This window comes from Phodopus roborovskii, unplaced genomic scaffold (genome assembly GCF_943737965.1).
Source record: "Phodopus roborovskii unplaced genomic scaffold, PHOROB, whole genome shotgun sequence".
NCBI lineage: Eukaryota > Metazoa > Chordata > Mammalia > Rodentia > Cricetidae > Phodopus > Phodopus roborovskii.
The window spans coordinates 35099639-35124277 of NW_026126410.1; the positions used below are offsets into that span (position 1 = coordinate 35099639).

General features: G+C 42.5%; 1 protein-coding gene and 1 non-coding gene across 3 annotated transcripts in view; both read left to right on the forward strand.

Annotated features, from left to right (window-relative positions):
• Window positions 1-24639, forward strand: part of Retreg1 (reticulophagy regulator 1) — a 120802-nt gene that overhangs the window by 72531 nt on the left and 23632 nt on the right. The window lies entirely within an intron of this gene.
• LOC127220838 (U6 spliceosomal RNA) lies at window positions 16891-16996 on the forward strand. The gene has a single exon (XR_007834402.1). It is a non-coding gene; the product is annotated as a U6 spliceosomal RNA (small nuclear RNA).

Sequence of the window (24639 nt, forward strand, 5' to 3'; positions counted from 1 at the left end):
TCACTCATATGCAATGTATGCCTGGCATAAAGTAACTTTGAATTTCCATCTGTACATGGTGACCACTGCTCCTTTCCAGTACCAATATGTTGGGCAAGCTGTTGGCTAGCTTAAGACTCCCAGGAATATAAATTTAAAAGAGGAACCTTTCTCACTAAATACAAGTCTCTGTAAAATCATGTCTTAGCTACATGGTACACATGAAATCACATTTCTTTACCTACTGTAAATGTTCTAGAATGTTCCTTTTGCTATTCTCCCCAGTTATAGTTTTATTGACTACGGCTACTTTTTGACACTGACATGTTTCCCAGAAAAGTTATTTTCTCCATTAAGTCCTGACAAAGCACTTTTGAAAATTTGAGTTGGTGAAGTTTTTATCAAGGAAATCACTAGATATTTTCTTATCATATGGCTACGGGCTGTGCTGAAGAAACAAGTGTGAAGGCTTATTTGTAGGACACTTGGCCTTTTTGATGTTGGATGCACATTTCATACCCACTCCTTATGAAATCTGTGATTCTTTTGTTTTGATTATCACTATCGCTGTTATTACTGTTCTTAACCTATTTCCTGTGATAATTTCCATGACATTTATAAGCTCCCAAAACTAGCCTCAGCTGATGCTAGCTATATTCTATGTGAAGTAAACCAAGTGGGACATCTCTAGTTCATGGTATTTTTAAGATCACAAACTAATGCTGTGGTTTGAATTTTGGCTTTGAGAAAGGCTCTCACTCTATATGTGGTTCATGCTGTGTAGCCTGGGTTGGCCTCAAACTTACGGTGTTCCTTCTGCCTCTGCCTCCCAAATTCGGGGATTACAGATGAGAGCAACCATTCTTGGTGTACATCCTGGTTTTAAGGGCTGTCTTCAGACATAGCAAAGCAGATTTATTCTGCCTTGTCTTCAGATATAAAAGGTGAACTCTGGAAATGAAGTCTACACAGCCCTATAAACCCTGCCCATGTGATCCACTGTGCCTGTCATGGCCTGACTTGGTGGTTTTTATTTCCACCCCAGAGCCTGCTTGTCAGGGTTACAATTGAAGTCCTCCCATCTCTCACAACCTCCACCTTGAGCCCCGGACAAGTGACCTAGATGCACTGTCCTCCTCTCCAGGGACCCCAGAGGCTGATGCTGAGTTCTAGAGGTATACCAGTGACAAGGAGTACTCTAGGGAGGGGTAGAAAGGAGGGAGAAGCAAAGCATGACGTAGTCTAGATGAAAACCTCCACCGATGCCACAGGACCTTCTAGAGCTGGGACAACGGTACAGTGCCATCCCCAGTCTGCAGCTCGGGAGGAGGAAACCTAGCATTCACATCCCTGGTCTGATCAGCATCAATGCATTGTCGTTCGGAGAAACAATTTTCTTTAGCCAAGCTGTCCTTTCCCAGCTGGCAGAGTAAGCAACTCTCATTTCTGCAGAGGGACCTGGCAACACATCACCTACTTGCTGATAGTCCCACTTTCAGGCAGTGCATGGTGGAGCATCTATTTGGGCGTGGTATCTGTAAGCCTCATTCCTGCTTAGATCCTTGGTACCCGAGCTCACTGTCACTGCCATAGCCAGTGTATGACTGTAATACCACTTAGGATCCGTGCAGGATGTTTCCCACAGAGGAGTGCAAATGAGTGAACAGAGCTTGAGATTTTCTCATCTGTTCCACAGAGTGGCCCTTGGTCAAAATTCAGATTTTTCTTGGAAACAGTGTATGCTTCTACATCATTTTCTTGGTCCATCAGGCAACCAAAGTAATGGCCCTGCACAAATGCTTGGAGATCACCCCCAGTGCATGGCTTAAAGCTGTGTAAGTTCAAGTGGACTGGAGAGATGGCTCTGTAGTTAAGAGTACTTGCTGCTCTTGCGGAGGACCTGGGCTCAGTTCCCAGCATCCACATGGTTGCTCACAGCTATTTGTAACTCCAGTTCCAGGAGGGGGCAAAGGGGGACTGACACCATTTTCTGGTCTCTGCAGACATTGCACTAAAGTGGTACATAGACATATGTATAGGCAAAATACTCATACACATAAAATAAAAACTTCAAAAAGTCAGTTCACGCAGGCTACAGTTTCTAGTCATTTGATCATCTAGTCATTTGCTGTTGTTGAGGTATTTCTAGTTGCAATAAACTCAGCAGTAGAATACCATTAAAGCAGATCATACTTGATAATTGCAGTGGACTTTGTCCAGCCAGTGGAAAGCCTTGAGAGTAGACTGAGGTTCCCGGAGAAGGAGTTTGGCCTTCAGACTATGTATAGACTACATCCTGGACCTTCTCCTGGACTGTCCTATAGATTTCAGCCTTGCCAACTTGAACAGTACATAAACAGTTTCTCTGAGTCAGTCTCTCTATATGCCCACCCACTTGGTCCATTTCCCTGAGAAATCCAGCTGATGCTCCTTGGAAACCATGCCCAAGTCTTACCCAAACAGTTGTCATGTTCATCTGGAAGTCCAGGAGTGACTTCATCTGTGCCAGCCTTGGTCTTCAGCAGACTGGCCCAAGAGCAACCTTGTTCTTTAGCTATGGGGCTGGTCCTTCAGTCCATCCACAGAACTCAGGAAAGGCTGCTTGTCACTTGACAGGAACTTCTTGTCTGTTTTCTCACAGGAGGCCAGGTGTACTGCTGTGAGGAGAAGGGACAGCAATCACCCTTCCAGACAGTGTAAACATGATGTCCTTGCTTGCACACGATGGGGACTGGTGTTGTTTTCTGGCCTCTCTTAAAACTCCAGACAGAGACTCAGTTTGTCCCTTTGTGTTTAACTTATATTTAGGACGGAGATGATACATTTAAACTGCTCTCCTGGCCAGAGAAACAGAGGCAGGAATCTGAAGAAGGCCACTGCACTTTGAAATTTTTACTATGGTTTGCAATTTTTGTCTGATGAAAAAAAACTAATGTCAAGTCAAATTGAATAGAAAATATCCATGTTGGTTATGGATAAGGTTGAGGGCAGTCTGTTGGGAACCCACTGTGCAAACTTCTGAGGAACTGTGTGGTTGCCATGGTTTGGTGCTAAAAGTAGGTGCATGCAGTGAAGCCAAGTTTTGTTTTATTTTTAAACCATGGACTTCATCTAATACACTCCAGAGAAGAGAAACATGGAAGGTATGGTCTGATGACCCACATGGCAAGGGAATCTGGACTTGGTGTATTCGATCTTGGAGATTTTGTCAAGTTGGGGAAAAATGACAGCTTGTTATTCTTGGCTTCATAAGGGTACATTGGAAAGAATTCACATGGCCCAGTTCTGTGGATACTGCTCATACACTGACTGTCCACATGCCCATCATCCTATATCACATGCATTCACAGGAATGATATATGGGGGGGGGGGACAGTCAAGGGCTACACAGTGAAACTCTGTCTTGAAACAAAACAAAACAAAAAACCAGTGAGAGACCCCAGCAATTCTCATAACCCCCAATGATTAAGTGGATTTAATGCTTGAATGCAGTTTGCTACCCAGAATGGGATCCTGGAAGGGAAAATAAAATGTTAGCAAGAAAACCATTGAGGAACAATAGGAATCCAGAGCTTAGCTCATGGTGATGAACCAATGTTGGCTTTAGTTCTGACATATTTTGAATAGGTAGGAAACTGGCAGGGGCACATGGCAGGGTATATAGCAGTGTCTTGGCTGTCTTTATGGACATTCTCAAACCCAAAGTGATTAAACATAGACATAACAAAACAGGTGTGTGTGTGTGTGTGTGTGTGTGTGTGTGCGTGCATGCATGTGTGCGTGCGTGCGTGCGTGCGTGTGTGTGTGTGTGTGTGTGTGTGTGTGTGTGTGTGTGTGTGTGTGTTGTTCCCAGGCATGGATATACTGCATCCTGGAGTGAGTGCATCCTTCCAAGGTGCTAGCGTATGGTCAAGGAATCATGAGTCAACACTACTGGGGACTACCACACGTTGTTTATCAACTCTGATTTTATGGCTCATGATCATTGAAGGGTGCTGTGATCTGAATGTGTCCTGAGTTCCTTTGTTGGAAACTTAATTCCCAAAGTCAGTGTTAGAAGAAGAGATCTTTAGGGGTCAGTAGCCTGTGTTGGCTCTGCCTTATGAGTATTTTAATGCTGGTGTTTGTGTTGTTGTTGAATTCCAATTTTAAAGCATGGTGGTCCGATAAGATACATCGGACTATTCCTATTCTTTTGTATCTGTTGAGGTTTGTTATGTCACCTAGTATGTGGTCGATTTTAGAGAAGGTTCCATGTGGAGCAGAGAAGAAGGTATATTCTTTTGTCTTTGGATGGAATGTTCTATAGATGTCTGTTAACCCCAGTTGAGACATAACTTCTGTTAATTCTTTTGTTTCTTTGTTGAGTTTCTGATTTGTGGTCCTGTCTAGTGCTGTGGCAGTGGTGTCCTGGTGAAATGGTGAGTTCCACCCCTTTATCTTAGATGTGTCCTCTTGCTTTTCTGCCTTCTACCACGGGATGAGACAGTCAGGCACACCTTGTCAGAAGCAGGTACCTTGGTCTTGAACTTCCCAGCCTTCTGAAACATAAGGAAAAAAAAAAAAAAAACCCTTCATACTTTATGAATTACCTAGTGTGCTGGCTGGTTTTATGTTATCTTGACACAAACTGAAGTCATCTGAGAGGAAGGAACCTCAATTAAGAAAATACCTCCCTAAGATTGGGCTTGAAGGCACTTTTTAAATTAGTGATTGATGGGAGAAGACCCAGCCCCATCCCTGGGCAGGTGTTCTTGGGTGCTGTAAGAAAGCAAGGCATAGAGAACAATCTAGTAAGCAGCACTCCTTCATGGCCTCTGCATCAGCTCCTGCCTCCAGGTCCCTGCCTGTTTGAGTCCCTATCCTGACTTCCCCAGTGATGGAGTCCAGTGTGGAAGTGGGAGACTAATTAACCCTTTCCTCCCCGGGTTGCCTTTGGTCATGGTGTTCATCACAGCAGTAGTGACCCTAACTAAGTCATCCCTCAGGCTGACAGGGCTGAGGCAAAGGGGTTTTTGGTCCTAGCCTGATAGAAGCAGAGCCACATATGGGGTCCTTTCAAGTTGTCCTGTTAGTAGGGGCTTGAACTGATCCATCCTGCAGACACACTGGCTTATCAGCAGGCAGTAACAGCCATAATTAAGTTGCAGCCTTTGGGGTTATTGGTGTAGTCACCCCTTGAGGGGAAGCAGTGGGGAGGTTCCGTATGTGAAAGTCTTATTTCCCTCTCATCAGGGTCACAATGGCTCCCAGCCTTCCTTGTGGCAAATCCTTCAAAAGCAGCTGCTTCCTCTTCAAGAAGCCCCAGAGGCTGGAGGATGTTGGCCAGTAGTGTGGTTTCCCAAACCCTCAGGCCTGAGAAGTTCCTTCAGTGTCTGGGGGACATCTCTCATCCGGGGTCAAGGCTGGGTCACAGGTAGCACTTACCTGGCCACCCACTCTGCTGCATGGCACAGGATAAAGAGAGACTTAAGAAGCTTTCTGTCACCCAACCCCCAGCCTCAAAGTGGCAGTAAAAATAATGAACTGTCACAGTTGTGTAGCTAAGGACCTTCTTCTGCTCAGCTTGATTTCTTTGTTGAAAGAGCTATGTGATGGAACCTTCTCTAAAATCGACCATATATTAGGTGGCATAATAAACCTCAACAGATACAAGAGAATTGGAATAGTCCCCTGTATCTTATCAGACCAACATGCTGTAAAATTGGAATTCAACAACACAAATAGCAGAAAACTTGCAAACTCACAGAAACTGAACAATGTGCAATTGCACCACACCTGGGTCAACGAAGAAATAAAGAAAGAAATTAAGGACTTTCTAATATTCAACGAGAATGAGGACACAACATACCGAACTTATGGGACACCTTGAAAGCAGTGCTACGAGGGAAGTTCATTGCACTAAGTGCCCATATGAAGAAAACAGAGGATAGTCACATAAGAGAATTAACAACACAACTGAAAGCCTTAGAACAGAGAGAAGAGAATTCACCCCGTAGGAGTAGACACCAGGAAATAATCAACTTGAGGTCTGAAATCAACAAAATAGAAACCAGGAAAAAAATACAAATAAATCAATGCAATGAAGAGTTGGTTTTTTGAGAAAATCAACAAGATAGACAAACCTTTATCCAAATTAATGAAAAAGCAGAGAGAGAACATGCAAATTAACAAAATCAGAAACGAAAAGGGGGACATAACAACGGACACAGGAAATCCAGACAATTTTCAGGTCATACTTTAAAAACCTGTATTCCACAAAAATTGAAAATTCAAAGGAAATGAACAAATTTCTGGATAACTATCACTTACCAAAATTAAATCAAGAACAGACAAACAACTTAAATAGACCTATAACCCGCAATGAAATAGAAGCAGTCATCGAAAGCCTTCCAACCAAATAAAGCCCAGGGCCAGATGGATTCAGTGCATAATTCTACCAGACATTCAAGGAAGAACTAATACCAATACTCCTCAAATTGTTCCACACAATAGAAACAGAAGGTTCATTGCCAAACTCTTTTTATGAGGCCACAATAACTTTGGTACCCAAGCCTCACAAAGACACAACTAAGAAAGGAAACTACAGACCAATATCCCTGATGAACATCGATGCAAAAATACTCAATAAAATACTGGCAAACCGAATTCAAGAATACATGAGAGAAATCATCCACCATGACCAAGTAGGCTTCATCCCTGGATTGCAGGGATGGTTTAACATACGGAAATCTATCAACGTGATCCACCATATAAAGAAAAAGAAAAACCATATGATCATCTCCCTAGATGCTGAAAAAGCCTTAGACAAAATTCAACACCCTTTCATGATAAAGGTCTTGGAGAGATCAGGGATAACAGGAACATACCTAAACATAAAAAGAGCAATATACAGCAAACCAACTGCCAACATCAAACTGAATGGAGAGAAACTTAAGCCAATTCCTCTTAAATCAGGAACAAGACAAGGCTGCCCTCTCTCTCCATATCTCTTCAATATTGTACTTGAAGTTCTAGCTAAAGCTATAAGACAACAAAAGGAGATCAAGGGGATCCAAATTGGAAAGGAAGAAGTCAAACTGTCTCTATTTGCAGATGATATGATAGTTTAAATAAGCGACCCAATAAACTCTACCAGGGAACTCCTACAACTGATAACACCTTCAGCAAACTAGCAGGATACAAGATAAACTCAAAAAAATCAGTAGCCCTACTTTTTTTCAGACGACAAAGAAGAGGAGAAAGAAATCAGAGAAACATTACCCTTTACAATAGCCACAAGCAACATAAAGTATCTTGGGGTAACGCTTACCAAACAAGTGAAAGACCTATATAATAAGAACTTTGTGGCTCTAAAGAAAGAAATTAAAGAAGATACCAGAAAATGGAAAGGTCTTCCATGCTCTTGGATAGGTAGGATAAACAGTAAAAATGGCAATCTTGCCAAAAGCAATCTACAGATTCAATGCAATCCCCATTAAAATCCCACCACAATTCTTCACTGACTTTGAAAGGATAATAATCAACTTTATATGGAAAAAACAAAAGACTCAGGATAGCCAAAACAACACTATACAATAAAGAACTTCAGGAGGCATCACCATTCCTGATTTTAAGCTCTACTACAGAGTTATAGTTCTGAAAACAGCCTGGTATTGGCACAAAAATAGACAGGTAGACCAATGGAATCAAATTGAAAATCCTGATATTAACCCACACACCTATGAACACCTGATTTTCGACAAAACAGCTAAAATTATACAATGAGGCGAGGGCAGCATCTTCAACAAATGGTGCTGGCACAATTGGATGAGGGTGTGTAGAAGACTGCAGATAGACCCATGTCTGTCGCCATGCACAAAACTTAAGTCCAAATGGATCAAAGACCTCAACATCAATCCAGCCACACTGGACCTCTTAGAAGAGAAAATAGGAGGTACCCTTGAACAAACTGGTATAGGAGAGAGATTCCTGAACATAACTCCAGGGGCACAGACACTGAGAAAAACAATTAATAAATGGGACCTCTTCAAACTTAGAAGCTTCTGTAAGGCAAAGGACACAGTGAACAAGACCAAACGGCAGCCCACAGACTGGGAAAAGATTTTCACCAATCCTATATCCGACAAAGGGCTGATCTCTAAAATATACAAAGAACTCAAGAAACTAGTCAATAAAACACCAAATAACCCTATTAAAAAAATGGGTTACAGAACTGAAGAAAGAATTCTCAATAGAGGAAATCAAAAAGGCTGAAAGACACTTAAAATGTTCCACATCCCAGCTATCAGGGAAATGCAAATCAAAACAACTTTGAGATAACATCTTACTCATGCCAGAATGGCTAAAATTAGAAACACCAATGACAGCTCATGCTGGAGAGGATGTGGAGAAAGGGGAACATTCCTCCACTGCTGGTGGGAGTGCAAACTTGTGCAGCCATTTTGGAGATTAGTATAGCAGGAAATCAGGAAAATGGGAATTAGTTTACCACAGGACCTGGCAATCCCCTTCTTAGGCATATACCCAAATGATCCACATTCATGCAACAAAGACATCTGTTCCACTATGTTCATTGCAGCATTATTTGTCATAGCAAAAACTGGAAGCAACCTAGATGCCCCTCAACTGAAGAATGGATAATGAAGATGTGGCACATCTACACAATGGAATACCACTCTGCAGAAAAAAATAATGGTATCTTGAAATTCGCAGGCAAGTGGATGGCACTTGAAGAAACCATCCTGAATGAGGTAACCCAGTCACAAGAAGAGGAACATAGTATGTACTCGCTCATATATGGATTTTAGACCTAGAGCAAAGGATTACCAGCCTATAATTCACACCACCAGAGGAACTAGGATACAAGGTGTATTGTAAGAGATCCATATAAAGTCCCTCACAGAAGCGGGAAGGGACAAGTCCCCCAGAGCACAGGGGAAGTGTGGGGGCAGCGAATGGAGAGAGAAGTAGGAGAAAGAGAAGGGGAGGAGAGGAAAACACATGCGACTAGGAAGATTGAGTCAGGGTAGGAATAGAAGACAGGAGAGAGAAAACATAAAAGAGGGAGCCAATATTGGTTTTAAGAGAAAACTGAACCCAAAGAAAGGTCTAGAGACCTACAAGACTGCCACCAACTAACAATTTGAGCAACCATGGGAAGGCTACCATAAATGCCCTTCCCCGATAGTGAGATCAACAACTAACTTATCCATGGAGCCCTCATCTAATACCTGTTGGAAACAGAAGCAAACACCCATACCTAAACACTTAGTCAAACTAGAACCCAGATGCAATACCAGGTTGCAGAAACACATAGAGACAGCTGACCTGAACAAGGAGGAGCTAATGGGCCCCCAGACTGATAGCTGGGAAGCCAGCATGGGACTGACTGAGGCACCCTGAATATGGGTCTCAGCCAGAAGGACTGAGCAGTCTAAGAGACCTCAGACAGTGGAGCCAGGATGTATCCCTGGTGCACAAAAGAACTTTGCGAACATATCCCCCATGGAGGGATAACTGCCTTAATCTAGAGACAGGAGAGAAGCCCTAGTCCCTACTTCACAGGACCTGTCAGATCTACATGACCCCAACTGGATGGCATTCCCCTACATATGGAATTGGGGTGGGGGATGGGAGGGGAGGGTGTTTAGAGTGCATGTGAGAGGGCAGAGAGGGTAAAAAGGAGAGAGAGAGGGAGGGAAGGAGGGAGGGAGAGGGATCAACATGTAAAATAATAAAAAAAAAGAAAGAGCTATGTGAATGCATAGCCAGGAGATATCTTATCGGTTGTTGTCAAGCGAGGAAAATGTTTTAACACTGGCATAAGCAAAATGTAATAAGGAAGATAAGAGTATCATACATTTCATAACCCATCATTAAACAGGTGCTTCTATATAATTGTCCCTGTGCTGTTCTGTGTTTTTAAACTCGGGAGATAAAACTGTGTTTTGAGCTGAGCCCCACCCCCATGGAGTCATGCCTGTCTTCCCTGTCCTCAAAGACCTCAGTCTCCACCCCTGTGGCCTTGGAAAGTTTCCACTGCTGTTTGCTTGCCAGAGTTCTCTCAGGGCTATGGCTGTTTGTTCTAAATTTCTTGGAACTAGGGTTTCTCTGTCAAGGAACTATACCACTCAAATCCATATGCTGCCATAGAATGAGCAAGTAGGAGCAGCTGAGGCCCGTGGAAGACCCCCCCCCCAAAGAATTAGACCAGACAAATATCCTACTTCTTGTGGGGATTTTCTGGGAGCTCTCATTGTGGGGAGCACACACATAGAAGAGTGTGTGGCTGGAGAAAGAATGGGAAAGAGAGAAATGGATTTGGTAGCAGAAGCAAATCAACCTAAGGACAGTGGATAATAAGGAATCGAGAAGAAACGTAGCTAGTCAGTCCCAGGTGATTACCCCCCCCCCACACACACACACACAAGACAGCCACATTTGTAGAGAACAAATTCAGGGTTAGGAAATGGGTGTGGGTAGTGGCTGGACGCGGGGTGATGGGATGCACAAGGTGGGGTGCCTGTTGTCTTCCTGCTTCTTCCCTAAACTCTTGACAGAGTGCCTCCTCTTCCCTGGCACATTTCCCCAGGCTGCTCCTGCACGCAGAAACCCCTGCCACGCCCTGCCGTTCTTCTCCTTCCATCATTTTACCCACAGGTGAGTGAGGGGACTGCACACTTCCCTTCACCTATTCAGATGGGCATTGACTGCTAAGTACCACAGTTCAAAAAACAGTGACATATAGCGGATTTATATTAAGAAAGCCAGGAAGTATGCTGCAGCCCACTCTGTGGTAACTAACCCAACCCTGCCCCAAGGAGACTGATTCATTCGTTGATCCCCATCTCCTAGCATCACCAAAATGGAGATTACGCTTCTAATAAGTGAGTTTTAGGCACACCCGAAGTAGGGACATTTTTAGAAAACAGACAGGAAGTGGACAGAGCTCAGATGTGGGAAACGCTGATGTGCTGGTTTTTACAGAGTTGCTGTCTCTACCTGAAAAGAACTTTGAGGAACCTTCCTGCGTGACACTCCCAGAAAAGATAGGTACAGTGGGTTAAGTCTGGTGTAATTATGAGAAAAGACAGAGGGGAAAGTTTGATTTCTCTTTTTCACTGTCTAGCTATGGTGATCCCACTTTTCTCATAGCTGTATCTGGTATACAGGATCTGTGTCAAGATGCCCATAGACAGAGGCCATATAGCTTATATGAATCCCTGTCTCCATTGAGAGCTCGTGAGCACATCTTATTTCTGCCATTGCTATATCTTTTCTGTATTAAGATTTGGCTTAACTTTGTGTTGGTTGCTGTGGTCAACGCCACTAATCCAGGGCGGGTCTCCACCAACCACAGAGCAGGAGAGAGGCACCTGCTTGGCACAGTTGATTGCCAGGCAGACCGACAGTACTGGTATTGTTTGTGCCATGTACACACCTGCTGGTTGGATCCTTTGGTTTAATTTGCTTGTTTTCATCCAAGGAGGAAAATGCTTTCTTTTACTTCACTCCAGAAGTATTCTGGCCTTAATACGGGCGTCCTTCCTCATTCCACTGCTCCAAAAATGTATACTATATACTCTCAACTTTTGTGGACACTGAATTCTGTATTGATGCCAGTGGAGTGTAGGCATGGAGAGAAGAGCCACCCTTTCTCCCTGAGTCAAGATATTGAGGGAGGACATGTCCTATGGACTGTGCTCAGTCTCACTGTGTTGTTACCTTATATAATCTCTACTTTGTCCCTTCTGACTAAGAGCAATTGTAGGAATTGCACTACACCTTTAAACTTTTTTATTTTTTATATTATACCATGTATGCATGTTTGGGCACCAGGTGTGTACAGTGTCTTCAGAGGAGGCCAGAAGAGGGTGTTGGATCCCTAGAACTAAATTTGCAGATGGCTGTGAGCTGCCAGGTGGGTGCTGCGAACTGAACCTAGGTCCTCTGCAAGAGCAGCATGTGCTTTTAAATGCTGAGCCACATTTCCAACCCCTCACTGTAACTTTTGTTTTATGTCTTATTTGAACCAATTTTGGCAACTAATTAAAGCCCTTGGTCAGCTTTAATAGAACCCAATAACATCATCTATAGTAGGCTTATTTTTAGAAGGTTAAAAAAACAGAAAAAGGTGGAACAGCTCTTTATAACTGGTATTAATCAGTATATTCAGAGTAACCCTTTGAGTGTGTCCTCCATATAACTGTTACTAATGAGATGTTTGACATTTTATTTTCCATTGAGTCTTAAAAACAAACCAGTGTGTATATTTACAGCACATTTCAGTTTAGATTACCTACAGCTCAAGTGTTCAAGGGTCATGGGTGGCCAGTGGACAGCTCTGAATGGTGCTGTTTGGGGCTTTTTGTGGTACTTGATGCTAACATAAGAAACTGTGATTCCTAGCCCTAACTGATACATCTACATCACAGTTCCTACAGCTAGCTAAAGCTTAGGGAGTATCATGGACTCAACCCTAGATCTTGGTTATAGGTAACTAAGGAATGCTAAGAGTAGGAAAAATAGTCTTCTCCAAGGAAGAACACACTATTTGGTTATCCAATATCAAGTAGTCATACCTGAAGTTATGTATGTATGTATATGTGGATGTATGTATATGTATGAGCATGTGTAATATTATATGGACTGAGGAGATTGTATCTATATATTTAGGAACACATGGATGTGTGTGTGTGTGTATGTGTGTGTGCCTGTGCACACACTCACACACTCATGCAGCAACAATAGAAGAAAAAGGCCATAAATTTGAGAACATGCAGGCAGAGGGCATATGGGAGGGGTGAGGATGGGAAAGGGAAGGAGGCAAATGATGGACTGTAGAGTCACTACATATTTTTTGTTTGTGTGTGGTTTGGGGAAAACACAGATAGAGATACGAATCACAAGGTCTTACCTCCAGTAAAGGGGATTCTCAGAGACTGTGCCCACCTTAGGAGGCTGTGACTGAGGGATCCAGTCTGCTCTGCAAGGGAGAGCAGATCTGAGATGAGGAGCTAGAGGGGATAAAATGTTAAAGTATTAAAGCTCCAAAGGAACCCGAAGAACTCTGGCTCTGACCAGTGAGGAAGCTACAGAACGAATCCAAAAGGCATCTGGCTGGTAAATTGAGGCAGAAAGGCTCACATCCCAGTTGGGCTTCCAGATCTTCTGAGTCCCAGGGCTTGGAGTCTTGGCACTAAGGATTTGTGGATTTTAGAGTATCCTTTAGCTACACCTGTTCAGATTTCTACTTATAAGAAAATCCCTGAAAATCCCCTGGAGATCCAGGTGCCTGAGGCCAGCTTCGGAGCCAAGCCACACCTCTGTACTATCTCACTTGGTTGCAGACCACTGAGGGGACTGTGAGGAGAAACAGATAGGACCTCTGGAATAGAATGGACCTCCCCTAACTCAGCTACAAACATTCCAGGACATTAAGTGGAAGTGGAAGGACCTTGGCGTCTTTGTGGCCTGCCTGTCCCCATTCAGACGTCATTCAGAAAGTATCTCCTTAAGCTAGCCTTTCTTGTTTGGTTTCAGTGCTGTGTAGACTTGGGCCGGCATAGAGAGCACAAGGAGATTGAGAGCAGCTTCTGAGAGAGTGGTGGATGTCTCCAACCTTCAGCAGCTGTTTGTCATCCCAACCTGGGATGTGGCAATGAGGATAACCAGGCTTGTTCCCCTTGGAGCACGTTATAGTACCTAAATTTGAAACTTGTGATATTATCAGGGATTTAGGTTAATGTTCCTCTGGATTCTAAGAGTATAGAGGCTCCTTCTAGAATAACTGACTAAATGTTTGTCTGGGATAACCAACCAGCCCTGAACCCTCAATGTGAATGCTAATTAAAAAAAAAAAAAAAAAAACCAGCAGCAACGCATTTGCCACTTTCTCAGCACAAAGTGTTTGCCACGTGACAGCATTTCAGCCACAGCAGGAGCCCACATGCAGGAATTTGTGGGGAACCTGCCAGATTCACTCAAAGGGAAAGCAGTGAATCCAGGACCAAAGTCTGTGCTCTTAGCTACTAGGTCATATCTACTCTGTTGTTCTCAGGGACAGCTTTTGCTGGAGAAAAACGTACCCTGTCATGTCAAAGAGTGAGCAGGCAGACGATTCAGGAGACTAATGTGTAACGGTTTTTGCAACAAAAGGGTTTAACTTTGCAGTGAGAGTGGGAACGTGTAGACAAGAAGGTAGATGGTTCATGTGCGCTGAGGGTTGATGGACAGAAAATTGCTCAGAGGGTAAATGCTGAGTTTTAAATGTGCTCCCAAGAAAGAGATCCATGTTTAGGGAAAACTCAGTATGCAAATTCATATCCTGATGGTATTTGCAGGAGAGGCCCCTGGGAAGTACTTAAGAGTTAATAAATTAATTAGGGTGGGGTCCCTGTGATAGCATTAGTGGCTCTATAAAAAGAGGAAGAGACACCTAAACTAGTGAGCTTGTCTCATCTTGTCCCATAATGTTCCTTTTCAATGATGCTTTTCAAATGTTTCATACATGTTTACAGCCTGGCAGACCTGTGTGAGGACTGGAAAGGAGGGCATGTCCTTTACTCCCACAGTGTGGCCTGATGGATCTCTGCTTTACTTTTGGTCTTAGTTTTAATGGCGTTTTTTGTTTGTTTGTTTTGTTTTGTTTTTTGTTTTTTGTTTTGTTTTGATGACCATTACTTATACTTCTAGGGAAATAGTTTAGTTAGGGTTAAGTTTGGATTGAGGACAGTAGTCCCTCCTCATCCACAGGTTTGAGAGGATGTCACCACAATGGATGTCTGAGTCCACGCATAAGACTGAGCCCTATATGCATTCCTCTTGAAAAGCAGCTATGCATACCCATGATAAAGCTTCATTTATGAAGTAGGCACAGCACAGATTTATAATGCCCTACAGATCATAGCAAACTTAGCACAGTTCTCAGATTTTTATTAAGCCAAGAACTTTCACCTTAGTGTTGGGGCCAAAATGGAAGTTTAATAATGGTCACCTGGATATAAGCCTACAGTTACCTTGATGGTCCATCTGATAACTCCAGATGATTATTAAGTGACTAATGGACAGGCAACATATACACTGTTGGTACTGGAAAAGAATGTTCCCCTTGCTGGGGTAAAAAGAGAGCCAGGACAGAAAAGTAGGACATCACAGGATGAGTTATAATTAAAATTGATGACTTGTTGATTCTTAGAACTTCCCATGGGAGTTTTAGACTATGGTTGGTTATGGGTAACTTGAAAACCTACAAAACCATGGGTAAGAGGAGACTACTCTTGTACTCTAATATTAAAAGCAAACAAACAAAAAAACAGTGGCATTAATCTTTTTTATTCTGTCTTATCTGAAATTTCCAAAAAAAGTAAAATGTTATCCAGCTGTTGGCTGCTCATGTCCCCTAGCACAGGCAGCTGCTTTATCATGAGGAAGGACTCTGCCATGTTTTTCCTCCTTTGCACAAGTCGTGTTTTGCCAAAAGTGGCCTCTGGAAATCCAGCTATCAAGTCTGAATTCTCTCTAGCAAGAGGCAGAAGGACTATACCAGGGATGTACCAGGTGTCACTTAATACAAGTCCCTGGAGCTGCATAAGTCAGAACTTATGCACAAAACTTCACTTTGCTCGGAGAGGCCCAGAAATCTAGTTTTTATCTTGGAAGGTGATGCATGTGACTCACCCAGGTTTCTGCTACCTGCTAAAGTTGGAAGGGACTCCGAGGACAGCCATCTCACAGCGATGGACGTTTTGTGCCTCATTGCTCAGACTGCTTTTTAACCTCTGAGAGAAGGGAGTGGTGTCTGTCGTGTTGCCCCTGGTAGAGCCAGAGCTTCTCCCAAAGCTGTGATGATGAGATAGCAACAATGTAAAACTTTTATACTGGAGATTTTATGGAGTGGAGGCTGTAGATACCATGGAAAGGAGACAGTTATCTTTGAAAGGCTGATGGATTTAAGGCCGAATGGAATGGCAAGGAAAAGTAAAGCACATTACTGAAAATAAATATACATACACTTGAGGAGAGTGTGAACAGAGGAAAATCTAAAACCTCAAAAAGTCTGGGGCATGAGCTTTTGCCTGATGTGAGGGATCTTCTGCATCTTTGGCTAGAGGCAAGAAAATGGCACTCCAACTTGGAAGGTCCTGACTGTCACTAGTAGGCCATCAAAAATTCTGAGGCTGTGATAACATCTGAACACCTTAGTGAGTGCTTCCTTGGGTCCTTTTAAGTTCTGATTGTCCACTAGATTTTCAGGTCAACAACAGTGAGGGGACCCATAGTACCTAGTTTCCAGGACAGAAGGTGGCATTCAGGATAAGTGGCATATAGTAGGAACAGTCATTGGCCATGAACCTACGCTCTGGGATTTGTTGCTTGTGCGGTCCTTGTTTTCTGTCTTTATCCTTGTGAATTTTGCAAAATGTCACCAGAATACCTCCTGGGGAATCATTCCAGCTGGAGCAAGTAATTTGGAAATTTGCCAAGGGCTGAATACTCCGGAGCAGTGTTCCTCACTAGTTCATGGGAGTCGCTGGCGATCTGTCTGTTTAACACATCAGTGAATTCTTCTAGAACTGAGAGATGTTTCAGGGGTGCATCATCTTCAGAAGAGAAGGTCCATTTACCTATTTAAGAAATAGATGGGAGCTTGGAGAGAGACAACGGAGTAAAATGAAGGTACTGGACTGGTCAGAAGTGAGTGTGAGACAGTAGAATTAGCCCTCCGTGCTGTCTCAATTCAGGGCAAGGGCTGACATGATGTATACTGTTCTCTGCATTTTAGCTTCTCAGTTCTTAAAAAGATTGGATGTCTAGTGATGTAGCATGTTGCTTTGGCCCTAGGATGCTATTCTGCTTTGCTCTACCAACCTCTGAATGTCAGTTTGCTTTCAGGTTGCCTATTTGAGAGTAATCACTTTGACAGGACATATGTTAAAGTTGGAATAATATGGAGAGGATTAGCATGACCCTGGGCAAAGATAATATGCAGATTCATAAAGTATGTGATATTTGAAAATATGAATTAAACACTTGAGTACCTAGACCCACCTTTGGTGTATGTACTACAAACCTTAGGCTTGAAGTCTCTAAGCACAACGCTTTGTATGCAATACTATATCATTTCAGTATATCTATTTTAAAGTATGGCACTTATACATCACAAAGTGGCCAACAATTTCCAAAAGAAGGCAGATAATTATTTTAAATTCTCTGACTTCTCAATTCCTCCATGATTTGGAAAACCATTTTTTTAGCAAAGATACCATGTAAAATACTCCATAAAAGGCAAATAACAGCAAGTAGAGCATACATACTTTTAAAAGAAAAATTATCATTTTTAAATTATTAGATCTTGCTTTGAGTCTTCCTGTATGTTCTTAGTTGGAAAATAAGATGAGAAAATGGGTTCGGCTTTTAAGTGAAAGTTTTTATTGGGTAGTATTAAATGAGTTGTCTGGCATTTTGGAAACAAGGCACTGTGAAGGGTGCAGCGATTGAGACAGGCACACATGGCAAGGAGCTGAAGTATAAAGTCCCCCAGAGCCACAAGCAGCCCATGAGCCTATGCTTGCTCCTAGTGCTCCTTAGCCACAGTGATACCGATGCCTTGGGGAGGCAGGGAGGGAAGCTTTAGATCACAAGAGACACACAGGCTCACCTTCATATGCAAGCATACTGTGAGCTGGGAAACCTAGATGGTCCAGAGAGAGGTTTCCTTGCAAAGCAGTGTCCCATGACACTGTGTGTGTGTGTGTGTGTGTGTAGCTTGCACACACTCCTTTTGACCAAGAGACTTTATGCTGAGTGCCAGGTGTTATGCAAACAAACCTCCCCCTCTATTGCTGGGACAGTGCTCTCTTTCTCTCTTTCTCTCTCTCCCTTCCTCTTCCCCTCCCTCTCTCCTCTCCAACTCCCCCCTGTGACTCAAAGGAGGAGACCTGATAGCTGGAGTGAGGTTTCAACCTGCCTGTGGCCACTCCACCTTTGGTAGGTGCTTAGATCGAGCCAGGAAAAAAAAAAAAAAAAAAAAAGTTAAGAGGGCAGGCAGGGCAGCTTGGTGAAGTCATCCCTGGTGACACCTTTTCACACGACTTCAGGGAAAATGCTGGGCCCCTGGGCAGCACTCCCGTCCAACTGCCTGTCAGGGTGCCAAGTGAGAGGTGACCTCTTTATTTTTAGCAGGGGGCTGTCATAATAGTCCAATGCTTTGCTTCATTCAAGGCAGGAGACTGGCACTTTGCAAGTTTGTAAACACCAGCTTTCTGATTAGAGTAGGAGCACTTTCTCCGAAAAGGGAAGGATCCCCTGCCCAGTTCTGTGAGAGTCTGCCTTGTGGGAAAACCAGCTTTCTCTGGCTATCCTAGCTGTGGCAAGCAGGTGCGGCTATAGTTATTCTTAAAGGGCAGAAATGCCTGAAGGCGACGACTGTGGGCCTGGCAGAAGGTAATTATGGCATTTTATTTTTCTGGAGTCTGTTTCATTGTTGTTCATCTTAAATGTCTTCTGACAAGTTTGAATATGTTTAAATGAAAATTATAACTCTAGGAAATTTTCTTTGGCAGAAGCTAACAGAAGAGATACAAAATTAGCAATATAAGCTTAGAGATGCATGCAAATTAGTGTTTGTTTTCCTTGAATAAGGAAGTAATGGCCTGGGATTTTTAAAACTCATTCCCTCATATACAGTGTGAGTCTCTTTGAAGTTCTTGATGTTTCATTTTAACCTGAGACGATTGTGGTTGAAATCTAAGCTCATAGGCTTTTTGTTTTGTTTTGTTTTGTTTTTTTGTTTTACAACTCCCTCTCAAATCTTTAAAATGAAAGAGTTGAATATTAAGCCAATTTATCAATATTGATATTTAAACACTTCTTAAGCTACTAAATTTGAAAAATTTGATCAGCTCTCTGCCGTGTGGTACATGGTTGTGAATGTTTTCACATGCTCTCTTACTGCTAAGAAGTGGGTACCAGGAGGGCAATGATGCAGGTAGGTAGTGTGTGCTGGCTTTATAGGATACTTGCTCCCATGCAGTCTCCCATCCAGCCCAGACAGAGATTACAGGAATCAGCTAGATGTCCCCATTGGATTTCCAATTGAGGTCACCAAAAGTTGGATATGAAGAAGTAGGAAGAAAATTATGAAACAAAGAGATCATGGGTCAACTTATTACCAAAAGAAACAGAAGTCTCTAGGAACAAGAGCCCCCCCCAGACTGTTTCTGTAAATCATGGCCTAGGTATGGTTTGTGTGGGGCTATTTCACCAGTGATGGTTTCCTTAAAGGTTGCATTTCTCTGTGGGTCTCTAGGTTCTGTGTTTCCAGAATTCTATTAAATAAAAAAGAAACAGATTGGCATTTTATTGAGCAACTTTCTACATGAGACTAGCTGTAGCACCTATGTCCTTTGTAACAGTTCGTGACACTGTCTATGGATTAATTGGCAATGAGGACACTTTTAGACACATTTAAACATCTGCACTGGCTGATAGGTTGGTCCATGGATGTCATACATTTATTTTCCCAGACATCTAAACATTCCTGAAGGGAAGGCTTTCCCTTTTCTCTAACCCCTAGGCATTCCCACCAGCTCCCTGAGTTAGAGTTTTGCACAGCTAGGCATTTTAAGGGAATGCTTGGCAGATGGAAATGCATTGATAAACCATTTTTTTTTACACCAGGGGCCCAGGGACACTTATCATCAGACGGTTCAAGGAGAGAGACTTGGCACAAGAGGATTGAGGGCTGTCCCATGAGAAGCAGCATTATCAAAATTATTAAATAGTAACTAATTGTTGATAAGGAATATCTTGAGCTATTTGTGATGTGAACTGAGGAAACTAGCTTTATCCCCGAAAGTCTCACTAATAAAAAACACACAGATAAAGGGAGCATGAGTATGCCCACACATAAACATACACATGATAATTACTGTTGCCCTCAAGGTCTGTAATATTTTGTATTGCAAGTGAAAACCCCTCTCACTCCAGTCTGGTAACATATTCCTGGCCCTCGGTTTTTATTCTGCTGAGAAGTTCACTTCCAACACTTGGTGGATGTTAATCTTTGCTTTGTCTCCTATGCTTGTTGGGTTTTCCTTTCTTTATGTAGTAATGGTAACAGATTGGAGCTAGGCTAGAAATAAAAGATTTATAATTGGGAGAGCACTTTTCTCTTGCTAAATTTGAGATAGCATGACTTTGGATGAGTCCCTTGGTACCATGTCTAAAACAGAAGTAACTTTTAAGTCACGAATCTGCTGACAGACACGTTCTCTGAGCTGTGTTGCCGAAGTTCCTAATTGACTCTCACATCAAGGCTGATTATGTTACTTGAGTCTCCTTTCGGAATTGATGTCCTGGATTGCTCAGTACCTGCCAGAGAGTTAAATAAGAGTTTGGTCTTTGATAAAACAAAACCAATTGCCAACAACAAGAACAACAAAACAAAGCCAATGAAACGCACAGGATTAGGATGTGTGTCATATAATGAGAAGTGGGCTTCAGGCATCACAGATACCCTCTGCTAGGTGACTTACAGGCCAGTGGCTCCAGATACCATTTAAAAGTCACCTGATGGAAGAAGAAAAACCCTTCTTGTCTTTAGCCAGGAGTGAATGCTGTTAGTAAGAACACTGGAAGAATCACAGCCAGTTTCAAGGTCAAGATACATTTTTTAAAACAGGCCCCAGAAGGTAGATAGATATCTCAGCAAGAGGCCCTGGATGCCAAAGAAGAAGTGGGGAAACCAGGAAGGTAGACTAGCTCCAGGCCTGTGGGAAAGCTTATACGGTAGCCTGAGGCCTGCTGGTTCCTTATCTAACCTCATTTGGTTCCTGCCTTGGAGTAGCAGCCAAGCTGCCCCTGGGAGGTGCCTGATTAGATAGGTGAAGGGGGTGTGGGTGAATCATCCATCTCCCATTCCAGATGACTTGGGAGGAGATGGGCCTGAGGCATGGGGATGGGACTCGGCTAAACATGAACCGCATTTTATGCTTTTAGTGTGTTTTGTCATGAAAGCACTTTAACTGGGTAATTATGTTCACACGTTTAGCTGCTCACACAGTAGAAATTTGTCGAGCTCCGGCTCTTGGTAGTGGCTGTATCTCGTGCTGGGTTGGTAGGTGCAGACCCTGATGTTTTGAGTAAGCCGTCTGAGTGGGAAGATGGCACAGGGTGAAACGATCAGCAAGCAAGAGCTCTTCAGGTAGTAGGGCCAAGGCTACGGTTTGAAGTGGTAACATGAGAATGCCTAGTGTGTGTGCTGAAGCTCGGGTGTCTTCGCAGGGAAAATGTGGCAGTCCTGGACTGCAGGGTGTTGCTGTTATTTTACCTGCAGGGTAGTAAAGATGTACAGTTCATTTGCAAAGATCACCGAGACTCTAGAATTGTGAATTCAATTTGTGTCTCCAGATCTTTCTGTTGTTCTCAGCTCTGGAGTGGTGGGTCGTTCTATCACTTCTCTGAAATCCATGCAGCCAATAGTCTTGGATCTCAGGGCCTTCTGTCCCTTCTCTACATTTCGGCATATTTGTAATTAGATATCTTGCAGATGGGATCGATGTCTAAACATGAAACCCACTTCTGTTTTATACATGCTAAACTTTAATTTCCTAGATGGTTTTTACTGTGCTTGTATTGGGACCATGAAGTCTGGGGTGGGAGTTTTCACTTGTGGTATCATGTCGGCCCTTCACATTTTAGAGCATTCCAGACTTGGGGGTTTCAGATTAGTCTTGTCTAGCCTGTATTTGTTTCTGGGTTTTTGAAAGGTTGTTGTATTTAGGGAATCCACAGCTCTTTTAAACAACAATGGACTAATTAGTATAAACATGTTATTAGCCTGTGCATTGAGTTTTAGTTTTGGAAGAATAAGAGAAATTGATTAATATACATTCTTCAATTTCCAGTGTTATAATAGATCAGACTGTTAGGATTTTAGTTATAATTTTATATCACAGATGAGTCGTATCCATTGAGAATGCCATTTCTTAAAAAAAAAAAAAAAAAAAAAAAAAAAAATCTAAGACCTAACACAGAGATGTGACCAGGTGCCTCAAAGCTAGCATTGTGCACTTTGTCCTTTACTCGAGGCAGATTCCTAGGAACAAACATATTTGGGCTTTTGTATCCTTGAATACACTCATGCTGCCTTTCATTTGGAAGCCAGTGCTGATGGGTGGGGTAAATGACGCTGATGCTCACTCACATAGCTGGTAAGAGAAGGGATTCTGACCACACTGCAGATAAACAGGCGAGGCATGTGAAGGACTGCTTATTTACCCTGGGTAGGAGCAGTGCTGGTAGACATCCAACATTTGCTCTCTGGGGAAGGGAGTATTTGCAGGTTCTTGTGGTGTAAATGCACCCATTCTCACCAGGTCACTGGAAAGGGAGTTACAGAATTAGCATAGAAGCTTTCTTGAGTCTGCGGAGGCCAGCTCCAATACACAGAGGATTGTGGGCCAACTGCAAAGTCAGTATTAGCTTTACCAAGGATACATTTTCTCTACTTCTGTATCCTGAAGCCATCACAGACATTTGCCAAGTTTGGTTGAAGAAATTAATGATTTATCTTCCTCTATTCTCCCATATAATCATGGAAAATATTTATCATTCTTGAAATCCTACTTTGACCCAGCTGGGCTAATATTTGAACCTGATTAAGAACATGTAGAACAATACAATCTGTCCTTATTGCAGGGCGTTTGTTTTATGGGCAATATCGTAACCACTACTGAACCAGCGACCTGCTTCCTGAATCCTGCAATGCCCCAACAGGGTTCCCTCCCCGGTAAAGCTGGTTTCTATGCTATAAGTAAATGGTGATGAGGTCTTTGTTGCCACCACTAAAATATGGTGAAGGCTCTAGTGTGTAATACCAAAAGGCCACAGAGTATTTGTGGCAGGCTGTGGGCAGGTCTGTCTAGTGACTGACAGAACAAGGTCATAATTGGGTGGGCTGTTCCCTTTTTGTCATTACAGGCAGGCCTTTTGACTCTTTATGACAAATTGGTATCCTAATACATTTCATTTTTTTTTTTAACTTCTTCATGATGTGTTTATCCAGGTTGTGTAGAATGCATGGGAGAACAGATCTTCTCTTGAAGGACCAGTCTCGTTTACTATCATGAATATATTTTAAAAGAAGTCTTCCCACTGAAGGTGTTCTACTGAAGAATGCTTTAACTATTTGGGGGAGATAAAGCAGAAAAGATCAGCTCTAACCCCAGTACCTGGATATAATTATATTGTACATATAATTATACATACATAATGTAATCATATTGTACTTTGATGAGTTTTATTGACAAAGTTATGATAAGCATATGGTGTGTGTACATACATATGTATGTATATTTCTATATTGATTTTCACTTATAAGTACTTTCCAGTGACATCTAAATAGTGTGAAAATGTTTTTAAAATGCCTGCCAGAACATCCCATCCATTGGATTTGCCCAAATATATTAGTCATTATTGAAATTAATTGTGCCATTTATAAATGAGGTGGGTGGGACATGCACTATGGCTTCCTAAATAGGGAATGAGATTGAAAGGTAGGAAGTATCAGCTGCCATTTCCTTAAGACCTGGACCCAGAAACTTTCACAATTTTATTCTTATCATGTTACATTAGTTGAATGGCTCAAGAGTCCCAATTTGAGGGGAGAGGACAAATATACTGCCTACTAAAGTTTCAAAGTGTTTCTCAGCCATTTGAGTTTCCTCTACTGAGAGTATTATGATTAGACATGTACCTCATTTTTAAAATTGGATAATTTTTGATATCTGGTTTCATAAATTCTTTATTTTTTTGTATATTAGTCTTCTATGAGATGTGGAATTGGTAAAAAAAAAAAATTCTCATTCTGTATGCTGATGCTTTGTCAGATGATGTTGTCCTTTGCCTTACAGAAGCTTTTCAGTTTCATGAGGTCCCATTTATTAATTGTTGATCTTAGTGCTTCCCCTAAAGGTGTGAAGGAGCACTGTTCAATTCCTGGAAGTAGTAAATAATGTGGAAGTGACATACTGTTCAATTCCTAGAAGCAGTAAATAATATGGAAGTAACATACACCCTTATGCAACATTGAATAGGTAGGTCACAGCCAAGTAAAAACATCAGTCACTGTGGTCTATCCCTTGTGTGTATCCCAATGGCAGACAGAACATGGGAAGCCATCCTTCTCTAGAAGGTGTTGGTGCAGACTCATCTGCTCTTCAATTCTCCACATATCTCTACAGCGAGTTCCTGGAGGATCTAGTCTGGATGGTTTATGTGTTCTTCCTGTTTCGAATGGGACTCCCAGGGATGTGTTTAGCTCCCCTTGTCTTGATCCCCCCCCTTTTTTTTTTTTAACAATTGTTTAAGCCCATGTGACTGTCAGTGTTATGCCACAGAATGAGAAATATAGCTGTCTCTCAAGAGATTGCTTCCAAGGCCTCTCACCCTCAATACCGGGTGCCTGAATATCTTTTCCACTAAAGCCTGCTCATCTTCAGTGAAATTATAACCTTTCTCCCCCAAATATGTTTGGCCTGAGTAGGTTCATTCTTGGACATAGATTCTATGGGTCTGATGGGCTAACCATATTTGTAGATTGTCAGGGAAGCCAAGATGTCTACACAGTGCATCTTAGAAGGCCATGAGTAGTTC